This window comes from Biomphalaria glabrata, chromosome 9 (assembly GCF_947242115.1).
Source record: "Biomphalaria glabrata chromosome 9, xgBioGlab47.1, whole genome shotgun sequence".
Classification (NCBI taxonomy): domain Eukaryota; kingdom Metazoa; phylum Mollusca; class Gastropoda; family Planorbidae; genus Biomphalaria; species Biomphalaria glabrata.
Genome location: NC_074719.1, coordinates 44,667,097 through 44,692,078, shown reverse-complemented (window position 1 = coordinate 44,692,078; position 24,982 = coordinate 44,667,097). Strand labels below are relative to the sequence as shown.

Genomic DNA, 24,982 nt, shown 5'->3' with positions numbered 1-24,982 from the left:
TTTAGGTAGGCTTCAACATGTACATGTTGAGAAAGTTCTCTCCAAAGTCTCTATGTTGTGTTCTTGCAGGCCACAAGGAGTTCTATGCATGTAGTGCTGTAAAGGTTTTCTTACTTGCATGGTATATGAAGGGAACGATGGCTCTCAGACTCCGTTATTATTACATTTCTTCGTGACAAATTTGTTTCTCTGTTGTTTTTGTATCATTTAACCAACAGTTTGGTGTTCTGTGCTAACAGTTAGTAAGAACAAATTGATTTTCCGTGTTTTTTTGTTTGTTTGTTGTTGTTTTGTTTTGTTTTGTAATTTTCATGACTTGCCCTTTGCTTTGTTCCCACATTAAACCATAGTACCGTTTTAATAACAAATATCATAACTTTGAGATTTATTCTACAATCTTTGGTAACGTAATCGTTGTAGGTAGTGTATAAGAGCCTCTGTCAAATATAATTTTCCTTCAGAGACTCAGCGCTATTCAGGTTTTTATTAGCTTGCTATTTCTGGTTGCCCGCCTGGACGACGCTAGAACCGTTGTTGGAAACACGACGCGATGACGAGATCTAGACCCCAAACGTCTTATCAGCTAGGTGCACTGGAACCCGCTCTCTTGTAGAACGTAGACATTGACCCAGTCTATAGAGCCGAGTCTTAGGAACAGAATATCTTTCTTTATTCTACGCCGGGGTCACACAGATTTCTATCACACAACTGTATTCGGGTAGTCGGGGGGAATCAAGCGTCTGGTTGAATGGGCATGGAAATGAAAAGCTGAAACAACGAACACCTTGTGATGCTTTTATTTTATGATTGGTGCGTATGATTAACCGACTAGCTAATAAGGCTTGCTTTCAAAGTGCCAAGATTGTCCAGATACGGGTTTTACTTGGTTTTGACGACCGAGATGCTGGGCCATTACTGCATAGAATGGATCCCTTGTTGGGGTCATGGAAAGGGGTTTTTCAGATGCCCATCCTCTTCGTATCGTGATGCATTTTCATATGAGCTGAAGTTTGACAATTAGTTTGTTGTTGTTTTTTTTTTTTGCCCCCAGTGCCACGCTATAGCTGCCCTTCTGTCCGAGTCACATAGTCAATAAATAGATAGTTTGATACTGTGTACCTTGCAAACGAACGTAATGATTGTCATACCCGTTTTAATTTCAAGCTGTTCTTCTGCCACACTCACCATTTATTTTAGTCTTTGCATTACGTATTAATAAATCCACACAATGGCATTGCTATTAAAAGTAAAGTTCCCCTTTCAGACCTTGCCGTCTGTAGGGCAGATGATGTAAAGGTCATCTGTTTCAGTGGCGCACGGTTGACGAGGGTGTCGTGTGGTCAGCACGACAAACCGCCTTTACTTTTTCCCCAACTAATGTCAGGTACCCATTAGAGATGGGTAGACTCAGAGGCGCCCTAAAGATGCAGAAATTCAAAATCTAAGTCTTCAATAACTTGGACAATACCCACGTAGTTATTTCCTAGACGACCGTACATTCCACTATTTTGTCCTCATTATTCTTTTTGAAATCTGTCTGCCGTAAACTTCCCTTGCAATGAAAACATAGGAGTCAATGATTTGTTGTTTTAAACCCCTATTGCTTGCTGGTGTCAAATAGTCTTACCTGTTAAACCAGTTCAAAGTCCAAAACTACGCCAAGAAGAAGCATTCAACCTTAGCGGCGAGTTCAGTGAAGGGTGAGTACTTGCGCTCTGACTCACCCGTGTTGTGATGTAAACTATCTGTCGATACTCACACCTTAATGTGCCGAGACCAGCTCAAACTCAACCTCCGCCCCCCCCCCCTCCTCACTTACATCATGCCTTTAAAAAAAAACACGTACCAAGAATGTTCAGTCCCCCAGGTAAACAGTTCAATGTCACGCCCCCCCCCCCCCCAACCTCATTACCATCCCTCCCCCCTTTCCCCCTCCCCCCCCCCCTGCTTTCGTTGAAACTATTCTCTGTTTGCAATGATTGATTACATTTTGTTGTAGACATACATTTTACATTTTTCATCTTCTTGATCAACATTTGTGTTTCTCTCTTTCTTCCGGCATTCGGAGCCCGTTTTGTTTCACTTTTTTTTAATGTGTGGCTGAGTGGCCTCAACCGCTTGGCTACCTATCAAGATAGGCTCGAGTTTAAATCCCGACTCGAACTAAGTTGTGTTTGCTGATCGCCATAAGGCAGCACTGACAACCTTCTCCCAGATACTCCCACCCCCCTCAACGAGATTGGACCACAGCGTAATGAGCATGTCATAGCATAAAAGCTGTGCTATACAAAAGCAATAAAAACAAGCAGACTATAAAAACAACAACTTTTTTTGTACAAAAGGTATTTAATAAAGGGAACAACTCCACATTTACAGCCTCACATCTCAATATTGTAAGAATTATTTCTCTTTTCAAACCAAATTTATTAATTACCACTATTTAATTAGTTATGTGGTTAATATTTTTTCTTTTTATTCTTTCACGTGTTGTCTTCGACAATAAATAATTGTGCAAAATTTCACTTTGATCCAGGGACGGGAAGTGGGAGAAATAACGTAAAGAATGTGGGCCAGGAGCAGAGGGTGACACAACTTTTAGTCTGACCAGTTAGAGAAGACACAGATATTCAATTTTGAGGCACTGTTGTCTTGGTGACTTCTTCAACGATGTCCTTTACTTGAAAGTCCATCACAGATATAATGTTGCAAGTATGACCATCAGTAACCGTGGCTTTACGCCGAACTTTGTATTTCCTTAACAACAATAGCAATATTAAACAAGCAAAATTAAAAAATACTTTTTAAAAAGGAATTATCTAAGGGGAAGAACTCCAAATGTATATCCATATGTATCTCAATATTGTAAGATTTTTTCCCCGGCTCGATATCAAACTAAATTAATCAATTGTAGTTGATTTTTGACTGACTCGTGTTTTGTTAGGAACAATGAATGATTGTGGCAAAGTTTCAGCTTGATCCGAGAATGGGAAGTGGGAGACATAACCTGTTCAAAATGTGTACCAGACAGACAGTGTGAGTTGATATAAGTTTTGTAATAAAATGAACCCTTTAAGCTGTCAAGCATAAAATATTGTTCAGACTCTAAAGGAATATTTGATAGATGGCCAGCGGTGAAACACGAGAAACGCACTGTTTTGTCACGAAGGCTACAAACTACTATCTTTGTTTAGAATGGAGAGGCTACAGAAGGGTATCGTTGAGTTCAGTCATTACATATATATTTGGCCATTAATCATACAGTTAATTTTTTACACTTGCAAATTATTTGCTTATACCAGCGGTTCTCAACCTTTTAAGTTCGGCGACCCATTTTTACAATCCCGCACTCTGCCGCGACCCCCCCCCACACGCACACACACAGCAATAGAAGAGTAGACAATAACCATCCATATTATAGATGGTCTTAGGCGACCCCTAGCAAATGGTCAATCGACCCCCGAGGGGGTCGCGACAACAGGTTGAGAACCCCTGGCTTATACCAAAACATAAAAAAAAGTTGCTCGCTAACAATTCTCCGACGCTCATTGTAATGAATGTATCCATCCCAGTGGCACTATAGCCCATGAAAGGCACTGTCCTGCTTCAACACATCTTTTTACTCAAAACCATCCTGAGCTTTTCGTCTCTATGTCCGGGCTCAATGCTGTTGTACATCTGCCTCTACATCAGCGGTTCTCAACCTTTTTTTTTTTTTTAGCTCGGCGACCTTCTAGTACGATTCTCCACTAGGCGGCCCCAACCGTACAATTTATTTCGTTCATAGGCCTAGGGAGGCTTTAAATGTGATTTTGATAACGCTATAAAATCAATCAAATTTTAATTGTATATATCTGACATCCATGATGTATTTACTTAGCAAAAGCTTTAAGTAATTTTATTTAGTGCAAAATGAAATGTTTGCTTAAATTACCAAACAAAAAAGTTTCTCTTCAATGTATACTATCTATGGTACAAATGTGCTTGTTACAACACTTAAGAACTCGTATGACAAAAAAACAACAACAACAAAACAACATCCAGTGAAACATAGACGAAAAACCGACATTTCCTATGGTCTTAGGCGACCCCTGGCAAATGGTCATTCGACCCCCCAAAGGGGTCGCCATCCACAGGCTGAGAACTCCTGCTCTACATCATCAAGCCATCGTATTCGTGGACTACCTTTGGGCCGCCTGCCTTTTTGTTTTTGTCGGTAATATTCTTTCGAGATGAACCTCTCCAACGCAATCTTTTGTTTCTTTTTTTTTAATTGGGAATCGCTTATGGCTGGATATAATAAAAACAAAACAAAAACAAGATGCTTGCAATGAGGAAGATGACATCCACATCCCTGGGTGTAACTTTACGGAAGACAAATCGTAGCGATCACAGAGTTCCATATACAAAAATTCGAAATATACGAGTGCATTGTAAAAGAGATTTTTGAAAAGCACAACTTTAGGGATGTCTGTACAAAGGTTTGCACCTCAACTCTTCTGAATGGAAACAAAAGCACTCTAACATGAAAAGCCCCAAGCGCTCTTCGCTTCTTATGTCGCTTTACTGTCACAACGATCTTTGTTTCAAAAAAAAAAAAAAAAAAACAGCTCTCAACAACGATCTTTGTTTCAAAAAAACAAACAGCTCTCACCTCCAGATACGGGACGCATGCATACAAGAAAGATCGCTCGCGGCCCTCGAGCCTTACAATGGACAGTCCAGGAAAAGACTAGACCAGGCTTTATCAACAAAGACGTTTGGGCTAAAATTTGGAAAGTCTCCTCATTAGTGACTAACCGATTTCAAGACAAGGTTTTGGAACTGGAGATGAAAAAAACAGAAACAAGAGAACAGTATCAGGTGATTCCTGAAAAACAAGAGTTATGGGAAATGTCACGAGAAATTAACTAGAGAGTACCCACAAAAAAAAAAAAAGTGCTTCCGTTGCTCGTTTTTAATTGGGTAGAATCTTCCCCCAAGGTCAAGGTAGAAGGCCAATGAACCAAGATAATTAATATTCCTGTGTTTCAAACCAGTTCGCAGACAATGACAATTTCAATATTTCTACGCTAGGTCAACACATTCGTCTGTAGACCTTACAATGGTATCTGTTGTACTGGACATTTGTCGTGTAATAAGCACGGGCTGATATTGAGATTTTGTCGTTCAAAAGGATGCTTTGTTTTATTGACTTGTTCAGATAATCACTTTGATCCTGGTAGAGTCTTGGATTACAGTCCCACTAAGAAACTCTTCGATCATGCCATCTTGTAAGATGAACTAGTTTTTGTTCTTTCTTAGATTCTGCTTCTTCTTCTACTTCTTCTTCTTCTCTCTCTCTCTCCCTCCTTCTTCAATTCGGTGGGAAGCGTGGTCGAGAGGCCAAGTGCGCTTGAACTTGGCTTGGCTACCTAGAAGGGGGCTCGAGGTTCGACACCCGACTCGGGCAGAGTTGTGTTTACTGCCTAAAGGCAGCACGGAAAACCAACTCCTAGATACCCCCTCCCCTCACTGGTCCACAAATGACATTGGACCAAAAGCGCTCTGAGCGTGCTATAAGCATGAAAGTAGCGCTATATAAAAGCTATAATAATAATAATTAATTTCTTACCCATTAGAATGAAAATAGGATGCGTGGTGGCTTAGCGGTAAAGCTTGGCTTCCGAACCGGGGTCCCGGGTTCGAATCCTGGTGAAGACTAGGATTTTTTATTTCTTTTTTATCCTTTTTAATTAGTTTTTTAATCTTTAGTCGCCCCTGAGTCCACCCCAGATCCAATGTGTATCTGACATTAGTTGGGGAAAGTTTCAGCGGTTGGTCGCTGTGCTGGCCAAATGACACACTCGTTAACCGTGGGCCACAGAAACAGATGACCTTTACATCATCTGCCCTATAGAACGCATGGTCTGAAAGGGGAACATGGCTTTGTAGTAAAGAAATGTGCATATGCATAGTCTATTGAAATAGTTTTCATGGCCTCTCCCTGCAACTGTTGTGGCGTGCTATCATTTGCGTGTTATGTTTTCTTGGAGGCACTTCTATTCCCAGTAGACATCTCCTCTTCTCACGGCTTCCAGACCTCAGCGCGTCTGTTGCGTTCCCTTCAGACAGCTCCGCTCTGTGTCTCTCTCCACGCCGCTTATCAGATCACATCAACCTGTCGGTATAGACGTATTGATTCACTGGCACGTAGTTTTCACGAGGCTGATCTGTTTTTACAGTGAACATCTTATCAAGAGATGTACACACTTCATCATCAGCTTTACCCCTACAGACTACGTCGAGCTAGGAATGATTACCTTATGATAGCCTGCAGAAGTAAGAATTGAATCCCTCCAGCCCAGTGGTGCTACAGCACACGGAGGGTCCTGGGCCTTCCGTTAACACAGTTATCTTCATGAGCTTTTCGTCTTTATGTCAGAACTGTTGTTGTAGATCTGTGGTGAAGACGGTCGTTGACTTGTAGCACCAAACTGCTGGTAGACAACTAAGCCGCTGCAGGCGTAGGCCTATTTTAACTTGTACAACTTAAATAACTTCTTTAGAAACAAAACCAAATATAACTTTTATTACAATATAGACAAACTTAACATGAGATGAAATGATACAAACAGATATTTCAACAAATCTCACAATAAGAACACGTCCCTAACCCTGCCCGCTCCCATCCCCCGTCGTCCTGCGGGAGGTTTGGACTAGGAAGTAATTATCTTCAACTCTGAAGGAACATCCGAAACATGTCAAACATTTTACAAACATTTTTTACACTCTGGCAACATGGAGTCGTCTCTCGTACTTAACATAGCTTACGACACCGCCGCTTATCTTGCATCATTTTACAAGACTAACATTAAATTAATGCTCTCTCTTTCTCTCTCTCTCTCTCTCTAACAATAAGTACTCCCTTTCCATATCACCTAGGAAACACACACTCCATAACAATCTGCCTCTGCACCATCAAGTTATCTTTTTCTGCCTGAAAATTTGTTCCTATTTATTTCTGCCATTGCTCTAGATGTGCCTTCATGCAAATGGTATTCCACCCAGTGTCATCGTGTCCAGCTCCAACAAGCCAGTCATAAGAAATCTATAAGTAGAACACTATGTCGAATATCTAGAAAGTCATTCCCTTAATCCCCAACTACATTATCTTCATTCGAGCTGACTTTTAAAACTATTTCTTTCATTTATAATTGAAAAGACTTGTATCCAATTTTATGTATTACAGGGGGACTGGTGGGATGTTACAAATGTTCCCATAGAGTTGAAAAAAGTTTGTTTTTTTAAAAGGGGAAGGCTTCTGTTGTGTCATGTTTAAACCAACGTTTTGAAATGTATTGTTTCTAGAGTTTTGTTTCACCACTGTCTACAGCCCGTTGAACACAATATCTATATATCTTTTTTTCTTTACACACTAAGTACCTTTATAATTAAGTTAACTAATTGCTTTGCTAGGTATAGTCATAGTATATCGGGGACTCTAGCCCTTGTCTACTTTTCCATGAACTTTACAAATAGTAGCACCTGCCTGTTGTAGCATAAACCATCTATTAGCACCTGCCTGTTGTTTCATAAACCATCTATTAGCACCTGCCTGTTGTTCCGTAAACCATCTATTAGCACCTGCCTGTTTTTCCATAAATCATCTATTAGCACATGCCTGTTTTTCCATAGACCATCTATTAGCACCTGCCTGTTATTTCATAAACCATCTATTAGCACCTGCCTGTTTTTCCATAAACCATCTATTAGCACCTGCCTGTTGTTCCATAAACCATCTATTAGCACCTGCCTGTTGTTCCATAAACCATCTATTAGCACCTGCCTGTTGTTCCATAAACCATCTATTAGCACCTGCCTGTTGTTCCATAAACCATCTATTAGCACCTGCCTGTTGTTCCATAAACCATCTATTAGCACCTGTGTTATAATGTTCTATACATATATTAGCACCTGTCTTTTTCCCATGAAATATACATGTATTAGCACTTGTGTTTAATTTTCTATACACGTATTTGCATCAATCTATTTTTCTACGAACTATACATTTACTAGCATCAGTCGATGTTTGTATGTTCTATGCATGTATAAGCCCCAGTCTAGGTTTCTCTGTTCTATACATGCATTTGCCAGAATATATATATATATATTGCTTTTAAAATCCTTGTCAAACTCTTAGCACTGTTGTTAGATGTTGTCGTGTAATATACAATCAAATCCGAACTGTCTCCCTACTTTGTTTTATGTAAGCCAAAACTCCAAAGATTAAACTTTGGCTAATGGACCACTAGTGGGGGTTGATTGCATCACCATTAAGGAAGGTCGTTCTTCTTTGTGCATTTCTCCTGACAACTCTTGGCGCTAAACGTCTGTTATTCTAGTAGACTTACCTCCCTTGAATTTAGTGCCGCCAAATGGGCATGTTTTTATTGAAGAGAGCAACGAGCTCCAATGGATGAACAATCATGGGAAATAATGAACACAATTGTTTGTTTTTTTGGTCGTAGCTTACATTAAATTGTGAAATGTGAATGACAATTTTGTAGCATCCCCATTATTCTGTGTGTTGTGTTCTAAAGGAGAGGGCAATAAACACATCTCTCTTTTGTTCTTTTAATTAAGATCGCAGCTGCTTTTCAGGACTTTCTTTTGCCACATAGCTTACCCCATACCCCTGTTTCTGTTATGCTTTTACTGTTTTTTTTTTTTAAATTACATTTTTGATTTACATTGAACTCCAAATCATTACTCTCTCTCTATTTCCTTTCATTTGTCTCCCTTTTCATCCCTCTTCCTCTTCCCTCCTTCTTTTTGGCCTCTCCTCCCCGTCTACCTTTTCTACTTCTATTTCAACCCCACCCCCTCTTCCTCTTCCCTCCCACTCACTTTCTGTCTCCCCCTCCCCCCACACCGTTCTCTTCCACCTCTCTCCCACTCTATCCCCCACTCTCTTCTTCCCTCTCCCCTCCCACTCTATCTCCCTCTCCCCCACTCTATTACTACCTCTCCTCTTCTTTCTCCCTCTCCCTTTACGTGAAATGTACAGACTGATACTGAAGCCAGTTGGTTTTTTTTCTTCTCTTTTTTTTTAAAGTATGCAGACATCTTGTGACGAGTTATTTTCAGAACTGATAGTGTCTTCCTAATCTTTCCTAATTGTGATTCTTGCAATACATTTTGACAGACACTCTCTTCACACTGGGCCATGCATGCAAATAATGCTAGACCTGTTTTATGTTTGATAGGCTTTCAAAGGTGCCTTGAGCTTACAGTTGATTCCTTGCAGCGTGCTGAGAAATAGTAATCAGTATTATTAAGAACACATCGTGTCATTCCCTCAAGAAAACCCAACTCTTTCATAGATGCAAGCTTTGAGCTTTTTTTTAAAATCATTTTCTTTTTTCGCTACAAGTTTTACAAAGTCTTTTCTTTTCCAAACGTTGTGCGTGTGTGTTTTCAATCTTAGAAAAAATAGTTATTGTTCATTACAAAATAAAAATGTGTTAGTACACACACACACGTACAAAACGTAGATATTATATATCATTCTTTTTAGATATATCATAATATGAACATAAATAATGTGGCTTCCAAATGGCTGTGCTAAATTGAAGGGTGCGCCAAAACGTCCTGCTTTGACTTTTAGTCCATTATCCATATTGTTCTTGGCCATTCTCCTGCATAGTACCATCGTATGCTGTCATGTCTGCTGGGTTGGCTGGGATGTGGACTGAATGTATGGGACCCCAAGCAAAGGATTTTCTGTACGGTGCCTTTAATAGTTTAATACCAATAGAAAAACATATTGCTGTTGTTCTACGAATATCTAGGTCTTTACAAGAACTAAACGATTTCACCCATGATTGATGTTTTTGTCTGGAATGCAAATGTTTCATTTATTCTTGTATTTGTCCACGTTGAATTACTTGCGTTCAGGGGCATTTCCATCTTTCCATTCTCCTTGAGATTCCACGGTGACCCATTTTGTCTTGTCAACTCGTATATGTATAAGGAGACCGCCCGTGTCATCAAGCACTGAAAAGTCAATTAAGTAGCCTTGAAAAAAACAAAAAAACATGCAGGTTTACATGATTAGAGAGTATTTTTTTGATAGGTCAAAAGTAAGCTCTTCTGGAATGGAGATGCATACAGTGATGTGTTTCTGAATGATATTCAAGGCACTGTTCTTTCTATTTATAAACACACATTGAAGACCAATCAAGAACTTGGCATGTCACACAAACTTCGACCCAGGCGTTACCTAGACATATGCTTGAGCCTCGTTGAGGTTTTTTGGCATCTATTGTAGTCGCTGGATAATATTTGGGATGACTTGTGTTTTTTAAAGAATTAAACAAGCAAAATGTAAAAATATTTTATTTTAACTAAAAATCTAATCTCCACAGTTACAACTATATCTCTCAATAATTGTAGAAAATATTTCTCTTTTTCGGTATCAAAGAAAATAATTAATAACCAACAATTAATGGACTATTTGGTTAACTTTTTGATTCGTGGTTTGTTAGGTACAAGGAATAATTATGCAACGCTTCAACTCGACCCGGGAATGGGAAATGGAAGGAATAACCTGATACAAACTTAGTATCAGACAGACAATAGTTGATATTAATTTTCTAATAAAATAATAACGTTTTTCTTCTGGTAACGGCTGCACATTTTGTGCGTGGTGCTCAGTACAAATAAAAATGTCTGGCTAAGAAAATGTTTTGTGTTTGTACTTGCTGAAATGACAATGAACGTAACCAACGAATCCAGAAGTCTGGCGAACATTTTGTCCTGGGGATAGCACTGGGTTTGTTGTAGAAATAAGAAATAGTCAACAGTCAGAGTAACACGAAGATCTTCAATAATAGTCAGGTCAACTGTCAGAGAGTAACACAAAGATCTACAATAATAGTCAGGTCAACTGTCAGAGAGTAACACAAAGATCTTCAATAATGGTCAGGCCAACTGTCAGAGAGTAACACCAAGATCTACAATAATAGTCAGGTCAACTGTCAGAGAGTAACACCAAGATCTACAATAATAGTCAGGCCAACTGTCAGAGAGTAACACCAAGATCTACAATAATAGTCAGGCCAACTGTCAGAGAGTAACACCAAGATCTTCAATAATGGTCAGGCCAACTGTCAGAGAGTAACACCAAGATCTTCAATAATAGTCAGGCCAACTGTCAGAGAGTAACACAAAGACCTTTAATAATAGTCAGGTCAACTGTCAGAGAGTAACACCAAGATCTTCAATAATGGTCAGGCCAACTGTCAGAGAGTAACACCAAGATCTTCAATAATGGTCAGGCCAACTGTCAGAGAGTAACACCAAGATCTTCAATAATAGTCAGGTCAACTGTCAGAGAGTAACACCAAGATCTACAATAATAGTCAGGTCAACTGTCAGAGAGTAACACCAAGATCTACAATAATAGTCAGGCCAACTGTCAGAGAGTAACACCAAGATCTACAATAATAGTCAGGTCAACTGTCAGAGAGTAACACAAAGATCTTCAATAATAGTCAGGCCAACTGTCAGAGAGTAACACCAAGATCTACAATAATAGTCAGGTCAACTGTCAGAGAGTAACACAGAGATCTACAATAATAGTCAGGTCAACTGTCAGAGAGTAACACCAAGATCTACAATAATAGTCAGGTCAACTGTCAGAGAGTAACACAGAGATCTACAATAATAGTCAGGTCAACTGTCAGAGAGTAACACCAAGATCTACAATAATAGTCAGGTCAACTGTCAGAGAGTAACACCAAGATCTACAATAATAGTCAGGTCAACTGTCAGAGAGTAACACCAAGATCTACAATAATAGTCAGGCCAACTGTCAGAGAGTAACACAGAGATCTACAATAATAGTCAGGCCAACTGTCAGAGAGTAACACCAAGATCTACAATAATAGTCAGGTCAACTGTCAGAGAGTAACACCAAGATCTTCAATAATAGTCAGGTCAACTGTCAGAGAGTAACACAGAGATCTTCAATAATAGTCAGGTCAACTGTCAGAGAGTAACACCAAGATCTTCAATAATAGTCAGGTCAACTGTCAGAGAGTAACACCAAGATCTACAATAATAGTCAGGTCAACTGTCAGAGAGTAACACCAAGATCTACAATAATAGTCAGGTCAACTGTCAGAGAGTAACACCAAGATCTACAATAATAGTCAGGTCAACTGTCAGAGAGTAACACAAAGATCTACAATAATAGTCAGGTCAACTGTCAGAGAGTAACACAGAGATCTACAATAATAGTCAGGTCAACTGTCAGAGAGTAACACCAAGATCTACAATAATAGTCAGGTCAACTGTCAGAGAGTAACACCAAGATCTACAATAATAGTCAGGTCAACTGTCAGAGAGTAACACAGAGATCTTCAATAATAGTCAGGCCAACTGTCAGAGAGTAACACCAAGATCTACAATAATAGTCAGGTCAACTGTCAGAGAGTAACACCAAGATCTTCAATAATAGTCAGGTCAACTGTCAGAGAGTAACACAGAGATCTTCAATAATAGTCAGGTCAACTGTCAGAGAGTAACACAAAGATCTTCAATAATAGTCAGGCCAACTGTCAGAGAGTAACACCAAGATCTACAATAATAGTCAGGTCAACTGTCAGAGAGTAACACAGAGATCTACAATAATAGTCAGGTCAACTGTCAGAGAGTAACACCAAGATCTACAATAATAGTCAGGTCAACTGTCAGAGAGTAACACAGAGATCTACAATAATAGTCAGGTCAACTGTCAGAGAGTAACACCAAGATCTACAATAATAGTCAGGTCAACTGTCAGAGAGTAACACCAAGATCTACAATAATAGTCAGGTCAACTGTCAGAGAGTAACACCAAGATCTACAATAATAGTCAGGCCAACTGTCAGAGAGTAACACAGAGATCTACAATAATAGTCAGGCCAACTGTCAGAGAGTAACACCAAGATCTACAATAATAGTCAGGTCAACTGTCAGAGAGTAACACCAAGATCTTCAATAATAGTCAGGTCAACTGTCAGAGAGTAACACAGAGATCTTCAATAATAGTCAGGTCAACTGTCAGAGAGTAACACCAAGATCTTCAATAATAGTCAGGTCAACTGTCAGAGAGTAACACCAAGATCTACAATAATAGTCAGGTCAACTGTCAGAGAGTAACACCAAGATCTACAATAATAGTCAGGTCAACTGTCAGAGAGTAACACCAAGATCTACAATAATAGTCAGGTCAACTGTCAGAGAGTAACACAAAGATCTACAATAATAGTCAGGTCAACTGTCAGAGAGTAACACAGAGATCTACAATAATAGTCAGGTCAACTGTCAGAGAGTAACACCAAGATCTACAATAATAGTCAGGTCAACTGTCAGAGAGTAACACCAAGATCTACAATAATAGTCAGGTCAACTGTCAGAGAGTAACACAGAGATCTTCAATAATAGTCAGGCCAACTGTCAGAGAGTAACACCAAGATCTACAATAATAGTCAGGTCAACTGTCAGAGAGTAACACCAAGATCTTCAATAATAGTCAGGTCAACTGTCAGAGAGTAACACAGAGATCTTCAATAATAGTCAGGTCAACTGTCAGAGAGTAACACCAAGATCTTCAATAATAGTCAGGTCAACTGTCAGAGAGTAACACCAAGATCTACAATAATAGTCAGGTCAACTGTCAGAGAGTAACACCAAGATCTACAATAATAGTCAGGTCAACTGTCAGAGAGTAACACCAAGATCTACAATAATAGTCAGGTCAACTGTCAGAGAGTAACACAAAGATCTACAATAATAGTCAGGTCAACTGTCAGAGAGTAACACAGAGATCTACAATAATAGTCAGGTCAACTGTCAGAGAGTAACACCAAGATCTACAATAATAGTCAGGTCAACTGTCAGAGAGTAACACCAAGATCTACAATAATAGTCAGGTCAACTGTCAGAGAGTAACACAGAGATCTTCAATAATAGTCAGGTCAACTGTCAGAGAGTAATACAAAAATTTACAATAATAGTCAGGTCAACTGTCAGAGAGTAACACAGAGATCTACAATAATAGTCAGGTCAACTGTCAGAGAGTAACACCAAGATCTACAATAATAGTCAGGTCAACTGTCAGAGAGTAACACCAAGATCTACAATAATAGTCAGGTCAACTGTCAGAGAGTAACACAGAGATCTTCAATAATAGTCAGGTCAACTGTCAGAGAGTAATACAAAAATTTACAATAATAGTCAGGTCAACTGTCAGAGAGTAAGACGAAGATCTACACTGAGTTTGTTGTAGACTTCCCACCTCCTCTTCTGTTCAAATACAATAGAACGATAGCACTGTTGTCTGATGTCAGTCTCACAGCTCATTCGGAACGCTTTCATCTCATTGATTCGTTCATCTCTTTCATCTACTGCCTTTAATACCATATTTGTAAGATCATATTCTTCTCTACCAAAAGTCTTTTTTTGTTTGTTTAATGGACTGGAAGCTGTTGACAACCACAGGCCTTGCGCCTTTGTGGACAGGGTTTTGAGATTAAGAGTGATTGTATCGCATTGTATCACCATTACATATTCTCACCTTTAGTAAACAGCCGTGTTTAAAAAAATCAGACTACAAATGCCCGCTGACACCAAAGTTAAGTCTATAACACGTGTGAGTTGCATGTAAAATATGTCTGTTTTTCTCGGAGTCACGAAATAGTCTTTTTTTTTTTTTTTCCTCTCTCCCTCTCTTTCTCTCTCTCTCTCTCTGCTCGCTCTCTATCTTTCCCGCGCTCGTTCGCACGCACAAACACGTACACCTAGATGCACCTACTCACATGCACCTGCCTGAAAAAACCTTGATGATAGTGAGCATTCCGGGGAGATGGTACTATTTTTGGCAGTGGTCGTAAATGCAAGCTTGTGCACGGGCGACTGGAAACTGATAACATATTGGCCTCGCCAGCTCATTAGGTGGCGCCCAGAGTTGTAAAACTTATTGTTTGCTAAAGATGTTCGAGGTGGGGTTTTTTTGTTGTTGTTGTTTTTTTTTTAAACGGATGACAACCGTATTTAAGAAAGAAGTGCTAAACAAAGATATGAGCTTGTGTTGAGTCCTGGGGGTAAAAACAAGTACAATATTTACAGAAAAAAAACTTTAAAAAAAAAAAAAAAAAAAAAAAAACAACGCTTAAAAAAAGTAGTTCCCCCCCTTTTCAGGTCTTGCGATCTGTAGGGCAGATGATGTTAAGGTCGTCTGCTTCTGTGGCCCACGGTTAACAAAACAAAGCTTTTATAAGTGAAAAAAACAACAACCGCACAAGTACTGCAATATATCTCAATATTGCAAGGTTTATCTCCTTTTTCTGTTTAAAACAAACTCAATTAATTACCAGTAATTAACTAGTAAATTGTTTTATCTTTTTAAATTGATTCCTGTACTGTCTTCGAGATTGAATACTTGTGTAAAATTTCAACTTGACCGGAGAACAAGACATGGGAGAACTAACGTGTAGAAGATTGTCATTTGACATAACGAAGGACAGACGGAGTAAGTTGATATCAGCTCTGTATATAGTATCAGAATGGGTAAACATTGTCAGGTAAAATAAAACAGACGCTGGTCGACAACTTTTTTTTTTTTTGCTATTTCGCTTATCCGAATCATTCGGCTTCCCATTGACAAATAATCAAACTGCATTGCGTTGATAATTAATTTTTTTTTTTACAACTGTGTCAAGGAAAAATGAACTCGACTTCGAAATTGTTTCCCTTTTTTTCCCCCCTCTTCCGAAGAACTTAATGATTTTTGTGTGTGGTGTGATGTGTACGCACGACTCTAATCTCAAAGATGGACTTCAGTGTTTGATCACTTGAACGCGATGTAAGGCCCCAGAAGAAAAACGGAGACAGCGATCCAATGAACGTGACCTTCAATGCGTTTGAACAAGTAAAAGCACAATAGCTGGAACAAATTACACGTGCATTTAGTGAATTACGTAATCAACTAATTATATAGCTTACCCAGCAGCCCTGTGCTTACGGAAGCTACAAGAAAAAAAAAATCGCATTTTTCTAGATTGCTATTTTTAGTTTCGGAGATTTCCGTTTCCATTTTTGTAAGTGAGATAACCATTGAAAGGTTGAAGGGCACGACATGGCCTGAAGTGTGTCAATGTGTCAAAGAAACATACAATGGATTGGTATTTACTATTTAGTCTTTTCTCTTTCGTTGTTTTTTTTTTTTTTTTAATTGATTCGGCATTTTTTTTTCTTTCTAGCGTTTGAGTCGGAGTTATGTTCCGTTCTGTGGTCCCCAAAGACAAAAAAAAATCTCAATTAATTTCATTCTGTCACATGCAGATCTTAAAAAAAAACAAAAAAAAACTAAAAGCGCTCTGTAGTGTTCTGAATCTGTACATGATTGTTCTTCGATATCAAGTAGCATATTGTTGGCTGATATATTTTAAAAAGTTTAAACAAACACTTATAAGCTGTTGATATTCGTGCATAACTTTTATTTATTTTTTGTTTTTGTGTGTGCATCACTCATTAACTGCCCGTGAGTACACAAACTCCCTTGATCGGTTTCTGTTTGTTGTTTTTGAATAAATATTGGACAAGAGTACAAAAGAATGTTAGTTTTTCTTTGTCGGCCAAACTGATTAAACCGTGTAACCCATTTATTGATCGATTGATTAGCATAATTAATTATTTTCTGTAGGTCCACGGTGTGCCATGAAAAAAAAAAAAAAGTTTGGCACTCGTTCCATGGGTCGCCGACCCGCTCGGTTAGAACATTCCTCTGACCTGTCGCTATGACCAGGTCATCCCAACCCTGACCGTGTTTGTAGCCCCACAGGTCAAAGCCAATGATGGATCAATTGAATTAAGCTTCAGGTAGAACCCAGTGGCAGTTAAACTGACTAGTGGGCGGAATTGAAAACAGAAATATCAAACTCCTTAACCTTCTTTTTGATTTGTTTCGTTTCCATAACAAAAAACAATAATTGTTTTTTCTTTAACTTATTTTAGTTTGTCTTAAGCATTCATACACACTCAGGTGGTTTAAAAACGTTAAATTAAATATGCATATAACAAGCTCCTTTCGTGTGCAACGCCACTTCTATTTTTTTTATTGGCTTTTATACATGTATTTCAGCTATCTTCGTTTAAAAATGTATATGCTTGAAAACTCATTTTTAGTGCACTACAAAAAGGAAAAGAAATTAAAAAAAAAAAAATAGTATGAAGTAACTGATAAGAATGTGAAGAAGTTCATTGCTATTTCGAACGAAATGCTTCAAATTTCCGTCACGTTTTTGTACTCAAATAAAAGTATCTTTTTAATTTATATCTAATATATAAAGTAGAATGTAAGGAGTATGTATGAATGTATATATGTATGTTCCGCATACAAATCAAAATCGTTTGATCAATCTTGATAAAAATTTGGCAAAAAAATTAAATTCTAAATTTATCTCTATTAAAGAACGAAACTTTTTTGTTTTGTTTTGTTTTTTTTTTTTAAAGGGGTAAACCCGTTTTCACAGTATTTTATGTTTGATATGAATTTGTCGGCAGAATGGGTAAACCCGTTTTCACAATCTACTTTTATTTTCGTGGAGAAATTTTTTAAAATGGGAAAGGAACATTCGTCAAGTTTGATATAGCTCTAAATCTAAAGCGTAGTCGAAAGGTTAAGTACGCTTGAAATTGGCTTGGTTTGGCTACCTATGAAGGGGCTCGAGGTTCGACACCCGACTCGAGCAGAGTTGTGTTTACTGAGCAACTAAAGGCAGCACGGAAAACCTTCTCTAGACACCACTGGTCCACAAATGAGATTGGACTATAGCGCTCTGAGCATGCTTTAAGCATGAAAGTAGCGCTATATAAACGCTAAAATTTATTTTATTTATTTAAATCCGATCCACTAGATAAGTTAGACCCAAACTAAGTGCCGCGGGTAATATCGTCAGAGTCCGTGTCAAATCTTGAGAATGTCAGCGAATTATGAAATAGACCAGCGGTTCTCAACATTTTAGGCTCGGTGACCCCTTTTTAAAACCCCCCACTCTGCCACGACCCCCCCTCCCCCGCACATACATACAGCAACAGTAGAATAGACAATAACAATCCATTTTTTCGACGGTCTTCCGCGACCCCTGGCAAATCGTCAATCGACCCCCAAAGGGGTCTCGACCCACAGGTTGAGAACCCCTGAAATAGACGATCTTTCTTTTTCTTGAAGAACGTCATTGTTGGATGCTTCCTTCCAGTGAGTTTGGTGCAGTCCAGTTCTTGTACGCGTCGTCCGGACGTCCAACTTCTCTAATATTTTACACAAAACAAACACTTCTTGTTTATGTATCCCGGGTGGCATACTCTGTTGGCACCCTATATATTTGGCGCTAGAATAGAATCAGTTGACATCACATTACAACAAGCATGCATCCTCGCACACAGCAACACGTAATTACTAAATGTTCGCGCTGTTTAAGAGACCGACCCGTTATATCTTGATATAATGTGTTAAAAATCATACACTTTATTATTGTATAAACTAATTGGCGAACTATCCGTCGATAAAAATTTGCGGTGTGTGATATGCGCTCTGGACTGTCGTCTTGATGGTCTCCGGTTCAAACCTTGTCCGCCGCCTTCCCGCCTGTAGGAGGTTTAGGCACTCCCTATGCCTTAGTTTGTTGAACTATTGGTACACTACAGATGATCTGTTGACAGCCTTTCTCCATTGCACTCTGTCCTTTGCCTTGACTAGAGTCTTGTTCGTTGACAGGCCCGTTTATCGCTTTCTCTTGCCTGTCTCTTCTTTTCTCTGGTGCTGTTCCCTGCAGGAATGTCTTTAGGAGCCCCGAAGACCTCGTGGATAAAATTGCGTTTTTATGACAGTGGTCAGCAGGTCATCGTTGGCTCAGTCGCCATTGTAATCTTGTTTCCTCATTTGTTGTGCGGACTTAAGTAGGTATTACCTAGGACGCAATAATGTTCCGACCTGAAGGACCATACGTAAGACAAAGCGAACAGATCTACGTCTAACCAATTAAAATAACAGATAATATGTAATACGGAAATCACCAAATAGCCTACAATGAATTTTTTTTAAAAGGTTTGCTACGGATATTATGCTTCATATAGGAACTTATTTTTCTATGATAAAAGAACATGAAATACTAATTTGTCTTAAGTTTCAATGTATAACTTTTTGCATGGAATATTATTTTCTCGGATTCCTTGATCTTTCACGTGTGGCTCAAATACTGGGTCCGAAAGAACTTTTTTCACTAACACGAAAAGGGGTAAAATCGAGTGACTGGCGCCTAAACCAGTAAGTTTTGGGCAGGAGGGGCTAGTCAGCCATGGCTGGCTACCCACCTAGGAGAAGGAAAACTCATACCTCTGCTGCCTTGCAGCTAGACCCAATCATGGGAAAGGCTTCAAGAGTTTGGACGTTACGCTCCTCTAAAGGGAGATTTGTGTAAGAACTTTTGAGGGGACACCGTGCCCCGTGTAGAAATGCTTAGCAGTAACTGTTTCACCTGTTGCCTTAAACTTGACTCGCTTTTATAGTTGTTCACCTTTTGATGTGGTTTGTTTAGATTGGCCTTCATCGACCCAACTCCCCTGATTTTGTTGGAAGATTTTTTTTTTTTTTTTGTAATGCCCCCACGTGTCACGTTCAAGAATTGGGTTAATTAAATCTGGGAGATGCCATTCAAGTGTGTGGGTGAGTGTAGCGCCTACCGTAAGATGGTGTGTCAGAGTAAAGAGCCTTTTACTTCAGGTGAACCCTTCTGAGAGGCAGTAGACACCTTTGAACTGGAGATGAAATTAATAAGTTTATGTTTGGGAAATTAACGGTGTTTTTTTTTTTTTTTTGGGGGGGGGGGGCTGTCTGAAAGTCGATTACCTAAAGTTTCTGAGACACATTAATTAAAAAGATTTATTTTATTTTTATTTTTTATTCATTTATGCATTTATTTTTAGGGAAAGTTTTGATAGTAGTTTAAGTTCCATAAAGGTGGGTACATGATTTGAATGTGTCTGTGACATAAGATGCTTAAGAGTCTGTGTGATATATTGGGGGCTCGCTGCATAATTATCTATATGACAATTCTTTGTGTGAGATATAATGGGGATCGCTGCAAAACGAACCGTTTGATGAGAGTTTGTGGCTCGCTGCATAATTATCTGTATGATGGGCTATGATATTTGTGATCCTGCGATGGGGTTCGGTGCATGTCTAATATCAATTCGGTGGCTGGTCGCAAGCAGTACGAGATTCAATGACGCCATTACGGCCCACACATTCGCACATAAACTGAAGATAAACATTGATGATAGTATTACCTATACCTATAATAATCTTGTCACCTACAATTGTGGTAATCTTTTTATCCATAACTATAATGTTTTTCTTAACACACCTTTAGAGACGTATCGGCTAACACAGCCTGTAAATGAACTGCAGCTACTTGTCAACCACTGGGTGACCCGACAAAATAGCGCGAAATTTCCCGACAAAAAAGCGCGGACTTATATATGATGTGTATACAAGTACAAGATTATTAGTAATTTAATGTCCTGGGCAGCATTTTTGACGATGTCTCTGTCTTTTTCAATATTAATAGATCTGAAAGTATGCCATATTTGCAGAGAACGAGAATACTTTAAATTTTATATCATTCCCCTTTTACACCAATGTTTAAAATGCATAACTTGCTAAAAATAGGATTTTGAAATGTGTTGACCCCCTTCAAACATTTAAGAAAATTGGCTCTTTTCATATTTTACGATATCTAAAGTATTTCTTTCAAAATGACTGAAATGTATTTTTTTCTGCGCTATTTTGTTCGCGTTATTCTGTCGGCGCTATTTAGTCCGCGCTTTTTTGTCGCGGTACCCACAACCACCGTACTGTGTTGTCTTTATCTTCAAATGGAATTGTTTTTTCCCGTAAGGAATTATAATTTATTCATTTATTTTATTCTATAATTTATAGTAATAAAAGTCGTATTTAAAGCAATCTTTTACTTAAATGCCGACAGAATGATATTTCTGGATCTGTCTTTTTTTTTTTTGTTTTCATGTTTTTCCTCTGATCTCTACCCATAGATCTGCTGTTTGATGAAGACTTGAACCTTTACCTTATATCTCAAGTGTGTGTGTGTGTGTGTCTGTGTGTGTGTGTTTGAAAGAGGGGGAAGGGAGAAGGTTGGGCTGCATCTTCTGGTCTCACGTCTCCAGACACGTTGCAGACTGACGTCAGCGGGTGAAGACGTCTCTGAGCGTTTGGCTTTTTTTTTTTAATTTCAAACGGAGAACGTCCTGCGCTCAGACTGAATTAAATATCGTCTGGAATTAAGTGGCTTACTTTTTTGTTTTTTTTCTCTGTACAGTTATAGATGATCTTAGTGCGAGGAGTGTGCTTGTGTGTGTGCGTGTGTGTGTTTATGTTTATGAGGTAAAGAAAGCTAAAGATATTGAGGGAGAAATACGAATCGATGGTAATAATAGCCAAAGTCCTGGCTGATTCACTCAACACAATTTCTACCATTTGGTGACGATAACAAAATATGACATAGTACCCAGTTATTTCTTACCATTTAAGGTGTCAATTTGGCTGAATGGCAAAGCGCCTGGCTTCCTAACCGAGGGGTTCGAATCCCGGTAAAGACAAGTAATTGAACCAAGTCCCATCCAACTGTAGTGGGTACCTGACTTTACTTTGGGAAGTAAATCCTTTTATTGCAGGCGAATGGCACTGACGACAGATGGTAAAACAGAATTCCCGTTGGGGTGCCTAAGGACCAAATCCATTGCATTGACGGGAATGAAAGAAAGCCCCAGCGAACATGTCACTAAACAACACATTGACCCTCGAGGGCTGATATGGTACATGGAATGAAAATGGGGGACTTTCCTCGAGTGCTCGGCTTTCGGCCTCGCTTCCAACCTGAGCCTTTTTGGATACGAGTAAAAGAGATGTAAAAAAAAATAAATGTACAACTTCTTGGATTTTACCTAGAAGAAGTTTGTTGAGACAGGCAAGCAGATGGAGACGAGGGCCTATAGTTCCGATAAATAGCTAAATATGTTCCTTGGGTATGTAGACTAAATGCGTAGTAAACTTTGTCATCGAAAATAATACTATCCTAAAGACTCTAGACAACAGGGGCATACGTTGTTCTGGTCGCCCCAGGAGACTAACTATTGACATGGGGGGGTCAGTTTGAAAATGTAATGGTCCGGCAGACGACTGGCACACGTTTGTGCAGGCATTTACACACACATTTGCACACAAATTGTCCAGTTGAAACTATTTTGTTTGCGTCATAATTGCCGCTGGTAAGAGCTTTTAGCAGTTACTGCCTAGCAGTTACCAAAAACATGTGCTAAATATTTGGTCAGAGACTTGTTGAATACATCTGGGCGATATCTAATATATAAGAACGCTGTATTGATAGCTACCCATGCTGTTCCCTGGCTGACCTGCGTTGATCACTAGACCTAGACTCTGTACAGGCTCTGTTTGGATCTAAGTCGGCTAGAAAAGTACAACGGTAAAAGCGGTTATGACTGTTTAGAAAGCAAACAGCACTGGCCCTTATAAAATGTTTACATCTGAGTCAATCAAAGTTTTTGGCAGTTAAACAAAAGTTTTAATGTCTTCCACGTGAGTCTCTTCTCTCACGCACGCACACACAAGCACACACACACAGATAAGTGTAAATACAAGAATTGCCCACGCTTACCTATTGACGTTTCGATAGATTCCAGGACTCTCTTTCTCTCCCCACCCCCTTCTCTATCATCATTATTCTGTTAATGGGTAGGCGTCACTGGTTGGTGAGGCTCTCGAGCCTTGAAAAAAAAAAAAGGGATTGGAAATGGTGTGGTCAGGAGTCAACAATGCCAGCGGAATGGACAAAGGCATTCTCGGAATTCGCCCGTGACACCATTTTTTTTTGATCTACTGACGTAACGAGGGATAATGATGGTGAACTCTTTAGCCTGGGAAGTGTTGAAATACTTTAATGTTGAAAATGTGTTGGGTAGTCAAGTGTGGAATGGGGAAAAGTGAAGAGATCGAGAGTTCAGGAAAGTTTTGACGGTTCACAGTGTAGCGCCATAGACTAGGAGTTGATCTTGTGTTGTACACAGTAGTCGTCTACAACAGGGGTTCTCAAACTGTGGTCCGCTGACAACCCCCCCCCCCCCGGGAGACGACACTTGGGGTCCGCAGAAAGATGTAAATTGTATACAGTTAATATAACTTCTTCCTTCAATAAAAGCCAGTTTATCCTATCAGATAAGTCTAATAGTAATCAGCTCGCCCTTCAGTAGTGTTTAATATATCTGTTACGTACGTTTCACTGGCTTAAAAAAGTGCATGCATACACATTACTAACAGGCTCAATGTAGGGCCTATACATTTGGTGTGTTCCGAATGTTAGTCTGGTCTATTTAAATGTTGTATTGAAAATATTTCTTAACTCCGCGTGTACAGGTTTTTTGAAATGTCAATTTTGTGAATGATCCACAAGTCTACTCCGTGTCATTGTTGCCCTAAGGGGATTCATTCATAGATCTGATAATGTTAAGGGCAACTTGGCGAGATGATTATTTGATGTACTTCTCCATGTTATTGTTGTCCTAAGGGGATTCATTCATAGATCTGATAATGTTAAGGGCAACTTGGCGAGATGATTATTTGATGTACTTCTCCATGTTATTGTTGTCCTAAGGGGATTCATTCATTGATCTGATAATGTTAAGGGCAACTTGGCGAGATGATTATTTGATGTACTTCTCCATGTTATTGTTGTCCTAAGGGGATTCATTCATAGATCTGATAATGTTAAGGGCAACTTGGCGAGATGATTATTTGATGTACTTCTCCATGTTATTGTTGTCCTAAGGGGATTCATTCATTGATCTGATAATGTTAAGGGCAACTTGGCGAGATGATTATTTGATGTACTTCTCCATGTTATTGTTGTCCTAAGGGGATTCATTCATAGATCTGATAATGTTAAGGGCAACTTGGCGAGATGATTATTTGATGTACTTCTCCATGTTATTGTTGTCCTAAGGGGATTCATTCATAGATCTGATAATGTTAAGGGCAACTTGGCGAGATGATTATTTGATGTACTTCTCCATGTTATTGTTGTCCTAAGGGGATTCATTCATTGATCTGATAATGTTAAGGGCAACTTGGCGAGATGATTATTTGATGTACTTCTCCATGTTATTGTTGTCCTAAGGGGATTCATTCATTGATCTGATAATGTTAAGGGCAACTTGGCGAGATGATTATTTGATGTACTTCTCCATGTTATTGTTGTCCTAAGGGGATTCATTCATTGATCTGATAGTGTTCCGGATTCGAATCTCGGTAAAGACTGGGAGTTTTAATTTCGGGGTTTTAAGGGACGCCCCCGAGTCCACCCAACTCTAATGGGTACGTGACATTAGTTGGGGAAAGTCAAGGCGGTTGGTCGTGTTGTGCTGTCCACGTGACACCCTCCTCGTTAACTGTGGTCCAAACAAACAGATGACCTTTACATCACCTGGCCCCATAAACCGCAAGGTCTGAAATGGGTTAATTTACTTAACATAACCCCCCAAAGTGTTTGCATGATTCAGTATGTGTCGGCCCTGCGATAATAATCATTGCAACGAAGCGTAAACGCAATGTTTCGTGTTTTAACGTAGTTGCTTTGGGTGTTGCTGCTTGATTCTCGGAAGAGTAAAAATGTGACGCGCTGTTGTAAGCGCTCTTGTTTCTGTTGAAGAGTGTGTTTACATTTTGACCAAATGGTTCTCGAGGAGACATAAACTGGTCGTGTGCCAGACCGCGTTCAGCTCGAGCTGAGCACTAGGTGAAGTACTCCTATAGACACATTTTGTTGGTTTCTCACTCTATGCTGCATTCACCAACAGCCCTGCGCTT

At 39.2% G+C, this 24,982-nt stretch overlaps 1 protein-coding gene across 3 annotated transcripts in view; it reads left to right on the top strand.

Annotated features, from left to right (window-relative positions):
* LOC106058359 (ras-specific guanine nucleotide-releasing factor RalGPS2-like) overlaps positions 1–24,982 on the top strand; it is a 194,897-nt gene that overhangs the window by 20,474 nt on the left and 149,441 nt on the right. The gene's annotated exons all lie outside the window — the stretch shown is intronic.